The sequence below is a fragment of the Hypanus sabinus genome, chromosome 1 (assembly GCF_030144855.1).
Source record: "Hypanus sabinus isolate sHypSab1 chromosome 1, sHypSab1.hap1, whole genome shotgun sequence".
Taxonomy (NCBI): Eukaryota; Metazoa; Chordata; class Chondrichthyes; order Myliobatiformes; family Dasyatidae; genus Hypanus; species Hypanus sabinus.
The window spans coordinates 89,036,256-89,058,210 of NC_082706.1; the positions used below are offsets into that span (position 1 = coordinate 89,036,256).

At 43.4% G+C, this 21,955-nt stretch overlaps 1 protein-coding gene across 1 annotated transcript in view; it reads right to left on the reverse strand.

Moving 5' to 3' along the window:
* The window catches only part of LOC132395248 (coiled-coil domain-containing protein 102A-like), a 464,661-nt gene that overhangs the window by 29,810 nt on the left and 412,896 nt on the right, over nucleotides 1–21,955 (reverse strand). The window contains exon 9 of the transcript XR_009512553.1: nucleotides 12,606–12,746. The gene's annotated coding sequence lies outside the window, so the exon portion shown is untranslated. The remainder of the gene's footprint in view (nucleotides 1–12,605; nucleotides 12,747–21,955) is intronic.

Genomic DNA, 21,955 nt, shown 5'->3' on the forward strand with positions numbered 1-21,955 from the left:
TATAGCCAAAGCCGGTGAGAGCTCATGTGTGTCCTCCCTTGCCTGGGTGGCGGGCTCATCACGGAAGAATGGTTTAGCTAAAGGAGAGGTCACCATTGAACGGCCACAACAACGAGACACCTGATGGATGGAAATCATAAAGGAAGGTTGGCAAAACCTGTAGCGGTAAATGTTCCCATTCTATTTCTGTCTCTCTCTCCAACAACTGCAACACAGCAACAACCAAAAAGACGGCAGCTTGTGTGAACTGCAGTGAACTTTATATTTCCATCGGACAATACATTATCCCCTAGACAACGATAGAGCTTATTTCTTATTGATTATTATTATACCCGCACTTCTGGTTTAGTATTGACAATGTATATTATCTGTATATTTGCATTGATATTATTTTTGTGTAGTTTTGCTAATAAATACTGTTAAAAATAGTATCATCAGACTTCAACAGACGTCTCTATCTTTGTTGGTAAGTCACCCAGTTACGGGGTTCGTAACACAGAGAAACCAACCTTGCGTTACCTACTCTTTCCATCCTGGCAACATTTTTGTAAATTTTGTCTCTATCCTCACCTGTGAAATCACATCTTTGCTGTAACATAGTGACCACAGACCAGAATATGCACAGCACTTAAGCCATGGCCTAACTGTTGTTTGTATATGGTTCCAGTAAATTCCCACCATCAGCCACACTTACAAATACAGATGCTGGAATCTGGAGCAACAAACAGGATGAAGGTTCTCAACCCAAAATGTCAAGTATATATCTCCCTCCACAGATGCTGCCTGACCCACTGAGTTCCTCTCGTATCTTGTTTGTAAACCGTTCTGTTGTTTCGTTCTGTGCCTTGACTAATAAAGTATCCTGTTTAACTTTGCCTTGCTTCATTTAAATATTTGTAGATAAATATTCTAATTTTAGTTTATTGTCCTCACATTTATAGAGGATATAGAGGATTTGATGATCTCCAAAGTCTTCCTCTGTGGTCTTGCTTTTGGCTGCTAGAGCCTCACTTCAACCTTTCCCGAAACAAAAGGAAAGAAAGAAAAAATAATCTAGGGCTTTATTGACTGACGTGTAAGACAATGACAGGAGATTTGATTGAGGTATACAACATTTTGAAGGGTATAGCTGTCTTTTTTCACTGAGGTTGGGTGAGATTGGAACTAAGAGATCATGGGTTAAGGGTGAAAGGTGAAGTATTTAAGTCAAACATTAGTGGGAACTTCTTCATTCAGATGGTGGGTGAGAGTGTGGAATGAGCTGCCAGTGGAAGTAGTGGAAGCGGGTTTGATTTCAACATAGAGAGAAATTGGGATAGATACATGGATGGGAAGGGTATGGAACTCAAAGGTCCGGGTGCAGGTCAATATGATAGGCATCATATTAGATTGGCATAGACTAGATGGGCTGAATGGCCTGTTACTGTGCTGTTGTGCGAACTTCTCTGTCCTACGTCTCTTCTTCTATAAAACCAACCTCTTTCAGGCGTCTTTCTCACATCTCCTTATGGGGCTCAGCATCATTTTTGTTTTACACGGGTCCTTGGAGCATTTTGCTGTGTTATAGAAATTATATAAATAGAACTTTCATTCCTGCTATCCCATGAGTTAACTAGTGCCCAATTTGAAGGTTGGTACCTTCAAGAACATTGGAGAGAATGTACTTTGCACTTTGTATAGCAAAGTCATGATTGTGTCCTTCATGTATTTTTTACTGAGTCCACATTTTCAGCACCTTAATTGGATCTGTACTGTGGGAATAGAAAAACAAATGCAAAAATGTCAACTATATTAAATAACTCAAAGGCAGTGGAGAAAATTCAAATTAATTTATTCTTCAACACCTACATTGCAATGGATTAAATCTGCAGTGGTTCCTGGCTAGGGAACAATTGCCATAAAATATGAATATTTCAAGCAGGACAAGTAGTTTTCTTTTGGAACAGACTGGATTAGCCGGTTTGAATTTATGAACAAGTTGGTGAGGTGGGAGAGGAATGGTATAAAATTACCTGGAAGTCTATTTTTATTGTAATTATGTCAGTACTTCACCTAAAAGACTGTGGTAGTTAAGGAGACAGCCTGCCTCCACCTTCATGAGAATACTTATTATGCGGAGGCCATGTCATTGGGTATATTTAAAGAGGAGGTTGATAGGGTCTTGATTAGTAAGGGAGAAGACAGAAAAATGCGGTTGAAAAGGAAAACAAAACAGCCATGATTGAATGGTGGACAAGACTTGATGGGTTAATCGACCTAAGTCTGCTCCTATGTCTTATCATCTTATCACACGCCTATCAACAAACTGGGGTAGAGTTTGGTTTGTATAGAACCTGAATAGTAGGGACATCAAATCAAACCTCCATCAAGGACAAAGATAGGAACAGACAATGTCGAAAAGTACTTAAGATGGGGAGGGCCAGTTATGATGATATTAGGCTGGTTCGTGTTTGCGTAAATTGAGAACCGATATTCTTAGGGAAATATACAAACAGAAATGAGGAGGTTGTTTAGGGAGCACTTACATGGGGGTCTGAATAGGTTTGTCTCACTGAGACAGGGAAAAGATGGTAGAGTGAAGGAACCATTTTTGACAAAGAGCGTGGAACAACTAGTTGAGAGGAAGAAGAAGGTATACTTAAGCCTGAAGAAGGAAGAATCAGATGGAGCTCTTGAGACTTACAAGGTAGCCAGGAAGAAGCTTAAGTGGGGACTTAGAAGAAGAGCAAGAAGAGGACTTGAGAAGGCCTTGGCAAGTAGGATTAATGAAAGCCCCAATGCATTTTACACGTACATGAAGGACAGGGAGATAACTAAATTGAGGGTAGGACCAATCAGGGATAAAGAGAGAAATTGGGCCGGAGGTAGAGGAGACGGATGATCCTTAATGAATGCTTTGCTTCAGTACTCAGGAGTGAGAGGGACTTTAACAAATGTGAGAACACAGTAGAACGGGCTAATACGCTAGAGCAGGTTGAGGCTATTGTTGGAGCTGCTGAAAGACATTAGGGTAGTTACGTCTCCAGGGCTTGATGGGATATATGCCAGGTCACTACTTGAAAAGAGGGAAGGGATTGCTGGGGTGTTGATGATGATCTTTGTGTCCTCCCTGGCCACAGGAATGGTGCCAGAGGATGCTTTTCCATTGTTCAAGAAAGATAATAGGAAAATCCTGGGAATTATATACCACTAAGTTTTATTTCATTGACAGGCAAACTATTGGACAGGATAGCTAGGGAGAGGAATTACGAGTATTTGAGAAGCTTATCTTATTAGGGATAGTTAATAAAGCATTGTGAGGGGCAGATCATGCCTCACGAGCCTGACTGAATTTGTCAAGTATATGACAAAACAAACTGATGAAGCTAGAGCAAAGGATGTGGTGTATATGCATTTTAGTAAGGTATTGGATAAGGTTCCCCTTGGTAAATGCAGGAGGCACTGGATCCGGGGAAATTTGGTTGTGTGGATTACCCACAGAAAGCAGAGGGTGGTTGTAGAAGGAGCATATTCTGCCTGGAGGTGAATGACCAGAGGTGCCCCGTAGAGATCTGTTCTGGAACCCTAACTCTTTGTGGTATTTATAAATGACTTGGATGAGGAAGTGGAAGGGTGGGTTAGTAAGATTGTAGATGACAAAGAGCTACATGGTTTTGTGGATAGCGGAGAAGGTTGTCACAGGCTACAAAGAGATTTGACAGGATGCAGGGCTCAGTGGAGAAAGGCAAATGAAGTTCAATCCAGAGGTAAAGTGATACACTTTGGAAGGTCGAATTTGAAGGCAGGGTTCTTAGCAGTGTGGAGAAACAGAGGGATCTTGGTGTCCAGGTCCATAGATCCCTTAAAGTTCCCATTCCAAGTTGATAGGCTATTTAAAAAAGTGTATTGACATTAAAAAGACAGAGGGTGTGTTGACATTTATTAGTTGGGGCACCGAGTTCAAGAAGTTATGTTGCAGCTCAATAAATCGCTGGTCAGATTACACTTGGAGTATTATGTTCAGTTCTGGTTGCTTCATGAAAGGAAGGATGTGGAAGCTTTACAGAAGGGTTATCAGGATTAGAGATCAAAGTCACGCAAGGAAAAGTTAAGCGAGCTACAGCTTTTCTCTTTGGAGGAAAGGAGGATGAGAGGCACTTTAAAAGAGTTGCATACAGTAAGATTATGAAAAGCATAGATAGAGTGAATAGCCAGCAACTTCTTCCCATGCTGGCACTGGGCAATATCAGCAGACATACAGGCACAGAGTCAGAGAAAAGTACAGCACAGAAACAGGCCCTTCAGCTCATCTAGACCATGCAAGCATCTGTTTCAGATGAGTGGCAGAAAATTTTGGGGAAAGGTAAGTTTTTCTGCAGTGAGTATTATGTGCCAGAAATGCAGTTAGGCGTGATGGTAGCGGCTGATACAATCGGGATGTCTCAGGGCTCTTACTTAGGCACATGGATGTAAGAAAATGGAGGATTGTGGACTGTGTTGGAGTGAAAGGTTAGATTGATACTGGAGTAGGTTTATATAGATCTGCACAACATCGTGGGCCAAAGTGCCCATACTGTGATATACTGCTCTATCTTCTTCTGTGTTTTGAATCTTATTAAACCTCACTTCCTGCATATGATTCAGGCCATCATGTCATAAAGAATAGATTTTACGGCAGCGGAAAGTGCAAGGGAGATTCAGAACGGTGATACTAGTGATGTATGGGTAGACACACCAGGAAAAGATGATCAGATTGTGTCTTTTCTCTTGATGAAAAAGAAGGCTGAGGGGTGATCTAACAGAATTTTAAATTTGGAAATATTTTGACAGAGCAGATAAAGTTGGAATATTTCCATTTGTGGAGATAAGGGTAACTAGAGGCTATCATTATAGGATAGTCACCAAGAACTCCAATAGGGTGTTGGGAAGAGAGCAGTGAGAACATGGAATTTACTAGAACAAGAACAGCACACTCGGTGACCATTTTATTAGATACACCAGTACACAAGCCCGTTAATGCAAATATCCAATCAGCCATTGATATGGTAGCAACTCATTGCATAAAAGCAATCAGACATGGTTAAGACATTTAGTTGTTGTTCAGACCGGATATCAGAATGGGGAAGAAATGTGATCGAAGTGACTTTGAACGACTGTGGAATGATTGTTAGTGCCAGACAGGGGGTTTTGAGTATCTCAGAAATTGCTGATCTGCTGAGATTTTCAGGCACGACGGTCTCTCGAGTTTACAGAGGATGGTGTGAAAAACTAAAAAAAAAACACCCAGTGAAATGTCTTGTTAATGAGAGAGGCCAGAGGAGAATATCCAGACTGGTTCAAGCTGACAGGAAGGTGACAGTAATTCAAATAATCACACATTACAATGGTGGTGTGCAGAAGAGTATCTCAGAATGCACAACATGTTGAACCTTGATATGAATGGGCGACAGCAGCGGAAGGCACAAACATACACTCAGTAGACATTTTATTAGATATAGGAGGTACCTAATAAAGTGGCCACTGAGTGTGTAAACACGTTTAAGGGAGGCTGATAGCATTAGTTGAGAAAAGACAGATAAGAGAAAACAGGGAGGAGTTTGAGTGGAAGGGGAGGAAGGAAAAGAGGGCTGTGGCTATCAGAAGTTAAGAGAAATCAATGTTCATGCTGTCAGGTTGGAGTCTACCGAGGAAATATGTGGTATTGATCCTCTAATATATATCTGCTTTCATTGTGGCAGTGGAGGGGTCCGTGGGCAGACACGTCAATGTGGGGGTGGGAAATGGAATTGAAGTGCTTGGCCAATGGGAGATTGCTTTGTTACACCAATAGGTTTTCAACAGCAGCACAGATGGACAGAGAGACACAAATTCACAAATTATCTATCAAGAATGATAGAAGTATGTTTATTAGGGCAGAACAGACCAAGCATTAAGTACTTACCTAGGCACGGGCCCGTCTCACTGCAGCATACCTCCCACCTGATCCATGGCGCTGTTCACGACCAGCCCATAGTGAGGCCTCGAAGAACTATCCCCGGGCCCCCTGAACTCTATTTTATACCTTGTTCACTGATATGAAATGTCGCAGTAAGTGGGCCAATACATAGCACCATCTGAAACCACTGAATCAGAACCAATTATCACTCTTCACAAGTCCCATCCCATTCCTGAGCTCATCTGACTCTCATGTTCCCACGGCCATTCCCAAAGTAGTATTACATTCCAATGGTTGCATTCCCGTTGTGGTGATCAAAGTCTGTTACATTCAAGGCCATAGTGTGGTAAGACATTTGGCAAGCACAAAGATTAACCCTTTACAATGCCATCCACTCCCCGAATGTTGCAGCTCCATTACGTTCGGCCCACAGTCTTAAGTACAACCCCCATGGATGACTCACCATACTACAAGCATAAAAGCAAAATGGCTACAGTAACACCCCAGAAGACTACAGTAGTCCACCGGTCTCCTCGCACTCCAAAGGGCCTCTAATTCCCTCCTGGAGTATAATATTTATGGAACTGATTCCCTATATTAAGTTTCTTATCTACTGACCGTTGGACATGGTCAGCCAAATCTGTTAAATTCTCTGACTCATCAAAGATGTATGTGCATCACTCCTGGTGTCTTATGGCAAAGGCATCTCCTTTCTCTGCCAGAATATAAAGCAATGCCTTTCTCTTCTGGCTGAGGCTATCAGGATTGATAACTGCTCAGTACCATAGGGGGAAAAGCAATCATCCAGAACCAATGGGCCTCTGTGTCACCCCTGTTCTGATGTTTTGACTTGTGGGTTGGGTATCAGCCAGATTATCAATGTGATACTCATATGGCACAACATAGCCCTGGTAGCAGCGGCCCGACCAGCCTGTAGGGAGCCAAGGGTAGGCCCAAGAGCCGCACACTCAGTACATGCCTTTCAATGTGGGAAACAAACCTTCTCACCATAGTGCCACACCGCTCTGTATCATTAAGGTGCATAGAGGTGAATGAGTTATCCCCCATGGGAACCCGCCCATCATAACGGCAATGGTAATTATTCCTGGATCACGGTATTACATTCAACGTTGATACTTTGGTCTTTTTCTGATCATATGCCAGCACATACCATCCCTTAAATGGAGCCCCTTTTACAGTCCCATCACCAGACATGGGTGACAAGTTCATGAGGGATTCATTCCAGGGACGGTATTTGGTGTTATTCAGAGGGACGAGGATTAGCGCTCCCTTGCCTGAGTGCATCAGAATCCAGGAACACACCCGACATTTTGATGAGCATATTTATATGGCATTCTGAGAAAGGTATCAGTCAAGATCGCCGCCTCTGTTGTGGCGAAGAGCAGCAACAGTGTCAGGGTCACCTCTGCAGCATGGGGAAGCAAGTATACAGATGTTCAGGCAGATGGAGCAAAGCTGATCATGAAGCAGTCTCCCAATCTGTGTCAGATCTGGAGCTTTACTGTCAGGACCCCGGGAGGCAACATCTCCCTCTTCAAATGGATCCTTACTTTCTTGACGTTATTGGTAGGGATAGGCATCAACACCTCCACCATGATTATTCTTAACACTGGTGCTTGACAAGGCTGCATCCTCAGCCTCCTATTGTCTATGTACTCGTCACTGCAAAGTCAAATTCTGCTCGGACTCCATCTACAAGTTTGTAGATACTCCGTCGTGGGGGATTCTCAAATAACAATGGGTCAGAGTACAGGAAATAGAGAGCTTACTGACATGGCATCATGACAACAACCTCTCCCTGAATATTAGTAAAACAGAAGAGCTGGTCATTGGCTTCAGCAGGAGGTTGAAGGGGTGGGTGAGGGTGTAATGCTCACACTGCTCTCTACATTAGTGGCGTTGAGAGCTTCAGGTTCTAAAACCTGTCCTGGTCCAACAACGGACAAGAAAGCTCACCAGTATGTCAACTTCCTCAGGAGGCTGGCAAAATTTGGCACGTCGCCTTGGAACCTCACCACTTTTTATTGATGCACCAAACAAAGCACCTTATCCAGGTGCACCACAGCTTGGTACATCAGCTGCTCTGTCCACGAAAGCATGAAATTGCAGAGAGTTGTAGACAGAGCTCAGCACACAACAGGAACCTGCCTCCCCTCTGTGGACTCAGTGAAGCAACTAGCATAGTCAAAGACCCCACCCACCCTGGACATTCCTTCTTCACCCCTCTTCCAATGGACAGAAGATACAAAAGCCTGAAAGCATATACTACCAGCTCACGGACACTTTCTACCCCACTGTTATTAGACTATTGAATGGCTTCCTAGTACAATAAGATGAACTCTTCATTTCACAATTTAGCATCTTACACCTTATTGTTCACCAGCTCTGCACTTTCTGTTACGCAGGATTTTGGGCAGTAGCCTCGTGGTTAACACAATCGCTTTACAGCATCAGCAGCTACCAATCAGAGATGGATTTCCACCACTGTCTGTAAGGAGTATGCACATTCCTTTCATCAATTGTGTTAATTTATTGCCACAAACAGTGGAGGGGTGAGCGATGGCGAGACGATTTCAGGGGATGAGCCCATATGCTGTGTTGCAAAATCTATGCCTATACTACGGCCTCGGGTGTGAGGTTGGATCACTCTGGGTGCTCAGCTGATTTGAAGAGCTTGAGAGAGCAAAATCTGGGCCCAGCGTTAGCCACTGGGTGGCATAAGCTCAGCCTGGAGCCTTTTGCTGCAGTGGTGCCCTGCTCCTAGTGCGAGGTACAATATGCTGTTTAGACAATTTAAGCGCCAGTCCAGATCGGAGGCAAGAGCCAATTTTCACTTGCTTTCCATGATGTTCTCTTCTCTCGTCTCTCTATGGTGCTGGAGCCTCTCACTCTTCTGTTGTTTGGTCAATTTAAATGTTGGCCCAGAAAGACTGAAAAGACTAGGTGTCCAAATCTGGGGCGAGAGCCGATTTCGCTCGTTCTCCACGGTGGTCACTCCTCTCTCTCTACGGAACCATGGAAAGAGTGCTCTCATCCCAAAATAGCGAATATTAATTTTCCTCCATTGATGCTGTCTGACCCATTGAGTTCCTCCAGCATTTTGCGCACATTCATCCAGATATCAAGCATCTGCAGTCTCTCTTGTGTGCCGCATTGAATGAAGTTATTTTGTGCTGTTGATCTGTTCTTGTATTCCTTGGTTGGTCCTCCACTTCCCCTCCATATGTTTTCCCCACAGGCAAGCAGATCACGTGACAGTGAAACTGCTGAGCCAACAATACAGTGTACAACTCCCACAACCATTCCCAAACAGTGACAGCTAAAATCTGACATTGCCATACATCATAACAATAACACGCCCGCCTTACAGCATTTAAATCGGTTTCAGAAATTATCTATTTATGGAAAATGGGCAGAGGTGAAGGTACAGGGCACATTTTTCTTCTCAGTCAGGGATATTCAACTTGTGTGCATTTAGCATGCAAATCTGATCATAAAGATCAGACAGATGTAAGACCAAGGGGTTGATTGTTGACTTCAGGAAGGGGAACACCAGTCCTTATTGAGGGATCAGCAGTGGAAAGGGTGAGCAGTTGTAAGTTCCTAGGTGTCAACATCTCTGAAGATCTATCCTGAGCCCAACATTTTGATGTGATTATGAAACAGATACGCCAGTGCCTATACTTCATTAGAAGTTTGAGGAGATTTGACTTGTCACCAAAGGCTCCAGCAAGTTTTTATATATATGTCATGAAGAGCATTCTGACTGCTTGCATCAGCATCTGGTGTAAAGGGGGCACTGTACAGATTCGAAAAAAAGCTGCAAAAGCTTTTCAAAAGGTGATGCCTCAAAATGGTGGCAACCATCATTTAGAATCACTGCCACCCAGAACATGGCCTCTTCTCATTCCTACCATCACAGAGGAGGTACAGGAGCACAAGAACACACACCCAATGATTTGAGAACTGCTTCTTCCCCTCTGCCATTAGATTTCTGAGCAGTCCATGAACCCTGAACACTACCTCACTATTTTGCTCCCTTTTTGTAGTATTCATTTTTTTATATTTCTTAGCGTAACTTATAGATTTTTATGTGTTACACTGTACTGCTACAGCAAAACAACAAATTTCACAATATACGTCACTGATAATAAACTTGATCCTGATTCATAAATTAGAGAAACTCAAGGTGGAAAAATCCTGGAGATTGCAACCAAGGCCTTTAAAGGAAGAGGCTGTGAAGACAGTGGACTTATTTGTCAAAACAATTCAAAACTCACTAAATTCTGGGAGGGCACCAACAGATTGGAAAACAGCCAAGTAAGACAGAAGGCACTGAACTCCTGGCCAATTAGTTTAAAATCTATCTTGGCAAGATGATGTCAATAATCAAAGAGGAAATACCTAATCATTTAGGAAATGCGCAGATAATCAAACTTGCTCAGCATGACTTTATGAAAGGTAAATCACACATGACAAATTGGCATGAATTCTTCAAAGATGTAACAGAGAGGATTGATAGAGGGGAACCTGAAGATGCAGTGTATTTAGAATTCTAAAAGGCATTTGATGAACTGCCATATATGAGATTGGAGCATAAATTTTGGAGGAACACACACCAAATGCTGTAGGATCTCAGCAGGCCAGGCAGCATCTATGAAAAAGAGTATAGTTGACATTTTGGGATGAGACCCTTCATCAGGATATCCTGATGAGGTGATCTCGGCCCAAAACATCAACTGTTCTCTTTTCCATAGATGCTCCCTGGCTGAGTTCCTCCACCATTTTGTAGGTTTTGCTTGGACTTCCAGCATGCAGATTTTCTCATGTTTAAGTTTTGGAGGAAGTGTGTTAGCACAACTTGAAAATTGGCTGCTGCATAGAAAACAGAGTTGCAATAAGTGGGCCCTTTTCAGCCTGGAGAGATGCAACTAACCATGTGTCCCTGGGACCAGTTCTAGGTCTTCAATTGTTTACTTATTTCCTTAATGACATGGAAGAGGGAAAGAATTGGAAGACTTCCAAGGTTGTTGAGAGAAAAAAATGGTGAAAGTATATGTTACAATGAGAACATTGTGATTCACCAGGATATGCCTTGACAAGCCTCAGTAGATGCACAGTGGAGATATCCTAACTGGTTGCATCACAACCTGGTATGGAAACAGCAATGTTCTGGAATAGAAAATTCTACAGAAAGTGAAGGATTCAGCCCAGTCCATCACAAACAAAAACTTTGACGACTACATTGGTGCTGCTTCCTGCACCCATGCTGAGCTCGTCAATTTCATTGACTTTGCCTCTAACTTTCATCCAGCCCTCAAATTCACTTGGTCAATCTCGGACACTTCTCTCCCCTTTCTCGATCTCTCGGTCTCCATCTCTGGAGACAGACTGTCCACTGACATCGTCTATAAACTCACTGACTCCCATAACTACCTTGATTATACCTCTTCCCACCCTGCCAAATGTAAAAATGCCATTCCCTATTCCCAGTTCCTCCGTCTCCACCACATCTGTTCCCAGGATGAGGCTTTCCATTCCAGGAAATACCAAATGTCTTCTTTCTTTGAGAAACGTGGTTTCCCTTATGCCATCATCAAAGATGCCCTCACCCGCATCTCCTCCATTTCCTGCACCAGCCCTCACCTCATTTCCCCATCACCACAACAGGGACCATGTTCCCCTTGTCCTCACCAAGCACCCCACCAGCCTCCTGATCTAGCATATTATCCTCCGCAACTTCTGCCACCTTCAACAGGACCCCACCACTAAGGACATCTTTCCCTCTCTACCCCTCTCTGCTTTTCGCAGGGATCGTTCCCTCCGCAACTGCCTGGTCCACACGTCCCTCCCCACAGATCTCCCATTTGGTACTTATCCCTGTAAGCATAAGTGCTACACCTGTCCCTACACCTCCCCTCTTACCACCATTCTGGGCCCCAAACAGACCTTCCAGGTGAGGCAACACTTCACTTGTGAGTCTGTTGGGGTCATCTATTGCATCCGGTGCTCCCGGTGTGGCCTCCTCTACATCGGTGAGACCCAACGCAGATTGGGGGACTGCTTCATTGAGCACCTCTGCTCCGTCCACCACAACAGACAGGATCTCCTGGTTCCCACCCACCAACTCTGCTTCACACTCCCATTCGGATATGTCCATACATGGCCTCCTCTACTGCCATGATGAGTCCAAGCTCAGGTTGGAGGAGCAACTCCTCATATACCGTCTGGGTAGTCTCCTGCCCCTTGGTATGAACATCGAATTCTCCAGCTTCTGGTAATTCCCTCCCTCTCCCTTCCCCCAACCCACTTTCACTCTGTCTCCTCCTCCAGCTGCCTATCACCTCTCTCATGATTTTGCCTTCTTCTACTACCCATAGTGCTTTCCCCTTAGATTCCTTCTTCACCTCTCCTGCCTATCCCCTCCCTGTTTCCTCTCCCCCACCCCTTGATCTTTCCTCTGATTGGTTTTCCACCCTCCCCCCAACTTCTTTATGGGGCCCCTGCCCCCTCCTTCTTCAGTCCTGACAAAAGGTCTCGGCCCAAAACGTTGACCCCTCATTTCAACGGATGCTTCCCGACCTGCTGAGTTCATCCAGCTTGTTTGTATGTGTGACTTGACCACAGCATCTGCAGTGTACTTTGTGTTTACAAACAAAAACTTTCTTACCTTACTTATTTTCTGCCCATCATGCCACTGGCGTTTAGGGCAACAATGAAGGTCCTCCGTCTCTGATGGTGGTCCAGGCATCCTTCATCATGTCAGTAGCTTCCTCTCGGTTCTCACTACTGTCAGACATGCAAGTCCCAGCTGGAGACACAAGAATACTGTCATGATCAGATACAGAAAGATTCTTCATTGCTGTTTCTGTAATGATTTTGTTTTCCTAATCGGAGTTACTAGCCCTGAGCAGAACCCCTGAACTTGGAGGGTCAGTGGACCACTCTTAGTCACACCTCTACCCTTTGACCTGTTTGATATGGGTGACCCTACCAAAAGCCAAAGCATAAAGCCCTGACTCCAGCCAACATAGCTCTCCAGGTCATTGCGGCATGCAAGTCTCCCAACCCTACAATCCTGTTGGAGGGCCCTTCCAATCATTGAGTGCATCTACATGGGATGCTGTCACAAGAAAGCAGCATCCACCATCAAAGATCCCCACCACCCAGGCCATGCTCTCTTTTCGCTACTACCATCAAGCAGGAGGTAAATGAGCCTCAAGTCCCACACTCTTCAGGAACAGTTATTACTTCCTGAATCACCATGGATAACTTCATTCACCAAGACTCTGAACTGAATCTATGACATACAAACTCACTCTCACAGACTCTTTTGCAACTCATGTACTCAGTATTATTTTATTTGTATAGTTTATTGTCTTTTGCACAATGGTTGTTTGTTGGCCTTTGTTTATGTACTGTATTTCATAAAATTCTATTTGAACACAGAAAAGTAAAGCGAGTACCAGTTATGCTGACCTTTCAATCAACTCTTAAAATCAATCTAACCTTTCCCTCCTACATAACCTTCTATTGTATTTTTTCCTGAAATGACTGAAAGACAGTGAATCTCAAGGTAGTATAAGGTAATAAAAATGTAATCTGATATTAAATTTACATTGAACTTTGAATAGATTGAGTAATTGGCAAAAAAAATCAAATCATTAGAAAGAGGTGACATAGGGTCAGAAGGTGTTGAATCATTGTGGATTGAGCTAAGGAACTACAAGGGAAAAAAAGACCCTGGTGGGAGTTGTATACAAACCCCTACCCTCAAACAGTAGTAGGATGTGGCCTACTGTAGCGGGAGATAGGAAATGCATGCCAAAAAAGGATCTGTCTTGGGCCTAGCACTTAAGTGGCATTGTGAAGGAAACACAACAGTGTCTCTTCTTTCTTAGGGTTTGCGAAGATTCGGTATGACATCTAGAATTTTGACAAATGTCTATAGATGTGTGGTGGAGAGTGTATTGGCTGGTTGTATCACACCCTGCTATGGAAACACCAATGTCCTTCAATGGAAAAGCCTACAATTCAGCCCAGTCCATCATGGGTAAAACCCTCCCCACCACTGACCACATCTACATGTAGCACAGTTGCAGGAAAGCAACAACCGTCGTCAAGGACCCACCATCCAGGCCATGCTCTCCTTTCCTGTTGCCATCAGGAGGAAGGTTTAGGAGACTCAGGACCCACACCACCAGGTTCAGGGACAGTTGTTACCCTTCAAACATCATGCTCTTGAACCAGAGGAGATATCCTCACTCAACTTCACTTGCCACATCAGTGAACTGTGCCCACTGCCTATGGACTCACTTCCAATTACTTTTCATCTCATGTTCTCAATATTTATTGCTTATTTATTATTATATTTTTTCATTTTGTATTTGCAGAGTTTGTTGTCTTTTCCACAGATTGTTTGCCCATCCTGTTGGGTGTGGTCTTTCTTACTTCTATTGTGTTTCTTGTATTTACTGTGATTGTTCACAAGAAAATGAATCTCAGGATTGCATGTGATGACATATATGGACTTAGATAATAAATTTACTTTGAACTTTTGTAGTTTATTCGTGTACCTATTTACTTGTGTTCATTTTAAGCTAATCAGAAACTAGGTGAAGTAGAAGTCACTGGCACACATTTATGGAATTACAATGTAACAATTTTCAATGTCAAACTGGGAAATAACATAACAAATTGCAAAATAATATTCTGATGGGTTCCAGCATTTGCAGTCTCCCTTGCATCTTAGTCCAGGCTTAGTGATCGGATTTAAATGAGGCACACATAAATTTAAAGCCCATGGTGATAGGAGATAGATGGGGAGTACAACACAGTACAGTCACTTCAACCCAGAATATTGTGCTGACCTTTTAACCTACCCTAAGATCAATCTAACCTACATAGCCCTCCATTCTTCTATTGTCCATGTGCCTATCTAAGCACCTCTCTAATGTCCCCAATGAATCTGACCCCAGCTGCGTGTTCCACACACCTACCACTTTCTATGTAAAATAACCTATCTCTGACATCCCCCCTATACTCTCCTCCCAACACTTTAAGTTAGGCCCTTTTTTATTAGCCATTTCTACCTTAGAAGAAAGGGTCTCAGGTTGTCCTTTCATCCTATGCCTCTTACCATCTTGTACACCTCTATCAAGTCACTTCTTACCCTCCTTCTCTCCAAAGAGAAAAGCCCCAGCTCTCTCAACCTATCCAAAACTTCCTGTATCTTGCCACATAGAGCACAGCTATTAGGTACAATCGTCAGCTATTATTTAGAACTCCAGATGCGTAACCTGGAGCATTAATCATATCGGATACTGATCCAAAGATACATATTCAAATCCTAAATTTAAATACAATTAACTAGATTGTCCAAAATCTTTAAAAAATATTGCAGCAGTAATGGAAACTATGAATCTTCTGGACATCTGCTTCGCAACTGTACTGCTCACTAATCTGCCATCCTGGTCTAGTCTAGAGGACCACAGACCCAGAGCAGTGTAGTTGCATTGTAAAAGCTCTGGCAAACCTCTTGTATACAAGATGACAGAGGCATAGATTGAGTTGACTGCCTGAGGCTTTTTCCCAGGGCAGAAGTGGTTAATATGAGGGGGCTGAATTTTAAGGTGATTGGAGGAAAGCATAAGGGGAATGCCAGATGTATGATTTTGACAGAGAGAGTGGTGAGTACATGGAACACCCTGCCAGGGGTGATGGTAGAGATGGTACATTAGGGACATTTAAGAAACTCTTATAGAAATGCACATGGGTATTGAAAAATGGAGGGCTATGTAGGAGAAAAGGTTTATATTAATTTTAGAGTGGGTTGAAAGGTGAGCACAACTTCATAGGTTGTAGGGCCTGAACTATGTTTTATATTTTATAAATCAGCCAGTTCATTGGCAAAGTAAAGACTTTTAATGTTGCTGTAAATTGAAAAATAAGTTCTACTGTCAGAAGCAAACACAAGCTTGGATTTGGTGAAACTTATTGAATTGGACATAAAATAAATTATCAGTATAAAACTGCAGTAACCGCAACTCTACAACCTTCATATTCTTATCTAAACTTCAGAAGTTGGAGTGAGGTGGTGGGTCTGGTATGTTTACAAAGATCCTCCTCTCCCCTGGGTGGTGTGGTAGCATAATGCTTTACAACTATCTCTAAGATTGGGCTTCAATTCCCACCACTGTCTGTAAGGAACTTGTATGTTCTCCCCGTGATCACAAGGGTTTCCTGCGGCTGCTCTGATTTCCTCCCTCATTCCAAAAGACATCTGGGTCAGGGTTGGTGAAACGTGGGCTTGCTATGTTGGCATTGGAAGCGTGGTGACACTTGCGAGCTTGCTCCAGCGCATTTATGGTCAGTGTTGGTCATTGACACAAACAATGCATTTCCCTGTGTGTTTCGATATTTCCATGTCCATGTGACAAATAAAGCTAATATCGTCATTCCCCGTCACCTTCGCTGAACACCTTTGCTCTGTCTGTCACAAAAGGTGGTCATACATTTTAATTCTGCTCCCCATTCCCAGATCAACATGTGGTCCATGGTCTCCTCTATTGTCTTAATGAGGCCACTCTCAGGTTGGAGGAGCAACACCTCCAATTCTACCTAGGTAGCCTCCAAACCAATGGCATGAATATCTATTTGTATAACTTCCAGCAGTTCCCTCCTCAGCCTTCTCCCTTTTTCCATTTCCCATTCTGGTTCCCCTCTTACCCCTTCACTTCTGTCCTGTCTACCACCTTGCTCTGGTACCTCTCCTCCTCTCCTTTCTCCCATGGCCCACTCTCCTCTCCTATCAGATTCCTTCTTCTTCAGCACCTCACCTCTTCTGCCTATCACCTCCCAGCTTCTTAGTTCACTTCTCCTCCCCCAACTACCCATCTTCCCCCCTCAGCAATCACCTTCCAGCTTGTAATCCTTCCCCTCCTCCCACCTTATTCTGGCTTCTTTCATCCTCTTTCCCGTCCTGGTGAAGGGTTGCAGCCCGAAACGTTGACTCTCCATAGATGCTGCTGAGTTGTTGAGTTCCTCCAACATTTTCCGTGTGTTACTCCAACCTTCTCTAACTTTGGTTCACGGTGCAGTGCAGATCTATGGAAATTATTTCCAAATGGACTATTGGCAAGAACCTTAACTTGTTTTGCAGGATACCTGCAGAGTTGCTTTATTTCCTGGCTGGCCTGTTCAGGAACAGGGTAACAGACAAAATGAGTGGCAGGCCACTTGGGATGAAAAGGGAGCGAAGAGACAAAAACAAAATACCATTTTCCACCAGCCTTACTCTTGGAATATTGTAACTGACTGATCACTTGGTTTGTCCATACACAACCTTCACTTCCTCAGAGTTTTAATTAATTTCAGCACACCAGCAGCAATTTTTGTTCCTGTTCTCAGCTGCCTTGAGCTCATGTGGTGAACTATGTGCCTGTCGGGACACGCCCCTGCTGACTGCTCCTGTGGCTCCTCCCACAGGCCCCTGTATAAAGGAGACCTGCGGCCTGACGCTCGGCCTCAGTCTCCAGGACCTTGTATGATAGACACTCACTCCTGGTTCCTTCTTCCAGTCAATAAAAGCCGATATCTCGCCTACGTCTCAGTGTGAGTTATTGATGGTGCATCAGCTCAACTCTCCATGTGTACCAAAGGTACTGTTTTTTTCCCCCCTCTCTCTTCCTCTCACCTCCCTCTCTCTCTCTCTCACACACACACACACATATATTATTAAAACAAAGTTTGCAGCTGACTCATCAGAGTGGGGGCGGGGTTATTTGCATGGAAAAGCAAATCACGGAACAGTAATTTATTCATGTAGTCCCAACAGTACATGAATTATTTATGAGACTCCTGCCCAGTTCACTGTGACAGTAAGCATAACGCAGGTGACCTTCTTGCTAACCAGACAATGTGAAATCTAAAGTCCCATTGACATGTTTCAAAGAAACATTATGATCTCCGAACTGCAAGTAATCTAGGTCATGCTGACTGGACTGCTGGTACTGATCAAAGTATCACAGCAGCAGGTTAGAAGAGATGGTAACAACTCCTTAGAGTTCTGGGATTCAGTTTTGCTAAACCAAATTATTTTTCAGATTACTGCAATAATCTTTTTTTCAACATATGGCCATATAAAAATCAGACAGATTTATTTTGCACTTCCATTGTCAGCCAGCCAACTTGCTTTAATTTGAAACTACAGCACCTCATCTATGCAGAAACCTTGTGGAATTTAGTTCAATACCAATCCAATTAACCTTTATCAACTGAACCAATCACAGTTTTGGACAACAGTGAATGCCTCACTTTCCGTTTCCTTAATCAGAATGAACTATTAGAGTCATAGTGTCATAGAACTAGACTCAGTGGCCACTTTATTAAATACAGAAGGAACCTAATAAAGTGGCCACTGGCTGTACGGTATGTCTGTGTCTTCTGCTGCTGTAGCCCATCCACTTCAAGGTTTGAAGTGTTGTGCACTCAGAGATGCTCTTCTGCACACCACCGTTGTGACGCCTCACTACTTGAGATTCAGTCATCTTCCTGTCAGCTTGAAACAGCCCATCCTTCTCTCCTGACATCCCTCACCCACAGAATGACTTTTTTTGTCCTTTACACCATTCTCTGTAAATACATAAGAACATAAGAAATAGGAGCAGGAGTAGGCCATCTGGCCCATTGAGCCTGCTCCACCATTCAATAAGATCATGGCTGATCTGGCCATGGTCTCATCTCCACCTACCTCCCTTTTCCCCATAACCTTTAATTCCCCTACTAGATAGATGCAAAAATCTATCCAACCCGGTCTTAAATATATTTATATTTACTGAGGTAACCCCCACTGCTTCATTGGGCAGAGAATTCCACAGATTCACTAGACACAGATACTGGAGACTGTGTGAAAATCCCAAGAAATTAGCAGATCCTGAGATACCGCACCACCCTGTCTGGCTCCAACAATTGCCCCATGGTCAAAATCACTTCTTGGCCATCCTGATGTTCTAAACAACTACTGAACCTCTTGACCATGTCTATATGCTTTATCCACAGAGATGCTGCCACATGATTGGCTGCTTCAATATTTACATTAAGCAACAGGTATACGTATAGGTGTACCTAATGACGTGGCCACTGGGTGGGTTATATCATATTGTATTATGTTATAACATAGAACTATCTTACCACGTCATCATCCAGATTGTTGATCTAAATGACAAACAACAATGGGCACAGCACCAATCCCTGCGGCACGCCACTAGTCACAGGCCTCAAGTCAGAGAGGCAGCCACCTTCCACTACTCTCTGGTTTCTTCAGTGAATCCAATGTCTAACCGGTTTACTACATCAGCCTGAATGTCAAGTGATTTGAACCTCCTTTATTGACCTCCCATTCTGGACCTTGTCAAAGGTCCATGGATTTCCTTCATCAACTTTCCTCATAAGTTTCTAGAAAAAAACTACAAAATTTGTTTAACATGACACAAAGCAACATTGACTATCCCTATTCGGTCCCTGACTATCTAAATAATTTTATATCCAGTCCCTTCCAATAACTAATGTCAGGCTCACTGGCCTCTAATTACCCTGCTTCTTATAGTCTTTCTTAAACAAAGGTTCCACGTTGGCTATCCTCCAATTCTCCAGCACCTCACACTCGGCTAAGGACATTTTAAATACCTCTGCAAGGGCATCTGTAATTTCTGCGCTAGCCTCCCACAAAGTCTGAGGGAACATCCTGTCAGGCCCTGGGGATTTATTCACCCTAAATTTCCTCAAGACAGCAAATGTGCTGATCCAGTTTACCACATTATCGTCCACATCGTTTACATAGAAGACAAACAACGGACTCAGCACCGATCCCTACAGCACACTACTTGTCACATGCCTCCAGCCTGAGAGGTGACCATCTTCTGCCACTCTGGTTTTTCCTGTGAAGCCAATATCTACTCCAGTTTATTATCTTATCCTGAATGCCAAGTAATTGAACCTTCTTGATCAACCTCCCATATGAGACTTGGTCAAAATCTATGTAGACAACATCCATTGGAATTCCTTCATCAACTTTCCTAGTAACTTCCTCGAAAAGTTGGTTAAGCATGTCCTACCACACACAAAGTCATGTTGACTCTCTCTAATCACTCCCTGTCTGTCCAAATCTTTATATATCTGGTCTTCTAGAATACCTTCCATTAATTTACCCACTGCTGATGCCAGGCTTACCAGCCTGTAATTTTCTTGCTTACTCTTAACAACATTAGCTATCCTCTGGCATCTCCCCTGTGGCTAAGGACATCTTAAATATCTCTGACAGGGCCCCTGCGATTTCAGCACTAGCCTCCCATGAGGTTGCCCAAAAGGATATTTTCCGATGGTTTCACCTATAGTGGCAACTCTATTTATGAGCACAATGATATTGTGATGGATATTCAGCCAGTTTATCACCGAAATGAAGAGGCTGTCGAGATGGCCTCCAACAATCAGAGGTACAGACAGTTAAGCCCTGATTTTATCTCAGGGTTCCCCATGATTTGGGGGGGATTCACTGGGCTGGAAGGGTCTGTTACGATGCTGTACCTCTAAACAATTTAACAACAAAAATGTCATTTCATTGAGAAAATCTCCTCTACATTACCAGCTGTCAGGAGGAGGAAAACTGCAGCTGCATGTTTCTTTTATTTCACCGTCATAATAGGTCAGATCTCCTGTTGTCCCAAAATCACTGCTCTCCTTCTCATGGGCCTCAGTGCTTGTTCCAGCATATTTTTCCATTAGGAGCCCAGTTTCCAGTACCTCTGCATGTCTGCGTCTTATCATGGTGTATCTCTAAGTAAAATAAACATCAAATGGCCAGCATGAGACTTTTCTAACCTCTGGATCTCACTTCCACTTTATCACCATTCTAACTTTAAACTGTTTCTATTCCATACATCACCTGATACATTTTTTTTCTATAGATCCAGTAGAAGATGAAGGGTGAGGAACCTAAAGTGGCTGCTGTTAGTCAATTGGAGCATGAAAACTTAGCTCCAATGTCACCGCACCCCCCAGCAATCCCTGACTCTTCCTTGCCTAATAGCGGAACAATTTACAAAGATCAAGTAGCTACTAACGAGCACATCTTTGGACTGTAGGAGAAAACTGGAGCACTTGGAGAAAACCCACACATTCCAATGGGCATGCATACAGACTCCTTATAGATGACGTTGGAATTGAAATAACTGCTTTCTTTCAAATATTGAGTGAATATGGAGAGGAGCTCAAATGGCTGTCAAGCAAGCTTTAAACTTTATCCTTGAAGACAGGTGACCGCCTTGGTTGGATTCAAGTTGAAGCTCAAATTTAATTGTAATTCAGTCATGCACATCAATACAGCCAAACGAAATAGCACTGCTCCTGGGCCAAGGTGCAAAACACAACATCAACACATACAGCACAATGCACATAGCACTGTTACTGCAAACCCAGAACCCTCTCTTTCTAATTGCTGGAGTAACAGAGAAAGGTTGCTCCTGGTCAATTGCAAATCAGTGAGTTACTGAATACAGCTGCCTTCTGCAGACTGGTAGCTGTGAGAACTATCTGAAGCAGAGCAGAAGGATCTTACGGCATGACACAGGTGCACAACACCTGAGGAACAAATCCAGCCTGTCAGGTGAGTAACAGATCACCTATCTGCATCACTCTGCTAAATGTACATATTTGGAGCAAGCTTCTAGCAGCTAGCTTCTGACTGGCCAGGTCCTTCCCCTTGTAAATGATCAACCCCACACCTCAGAAATAATTTGTTTAGACTATAAGACATAGGAGCAGGATTTGATCATTCAGCCGATTGAGTCTGCACAACCATTCCATCATGGCTGATTTAATATCCCTCTCAACCCCATTCTCCTGCCTTCTCCCTGTAACCTTTGATGCCCTTACTAGTCAAGACCCTATCAACCTCCGCTTTAAATATCCCCAATGACTTGGGTTCCACAGGCTGCCAGTGGCAATGAATTCCACAAATTCACC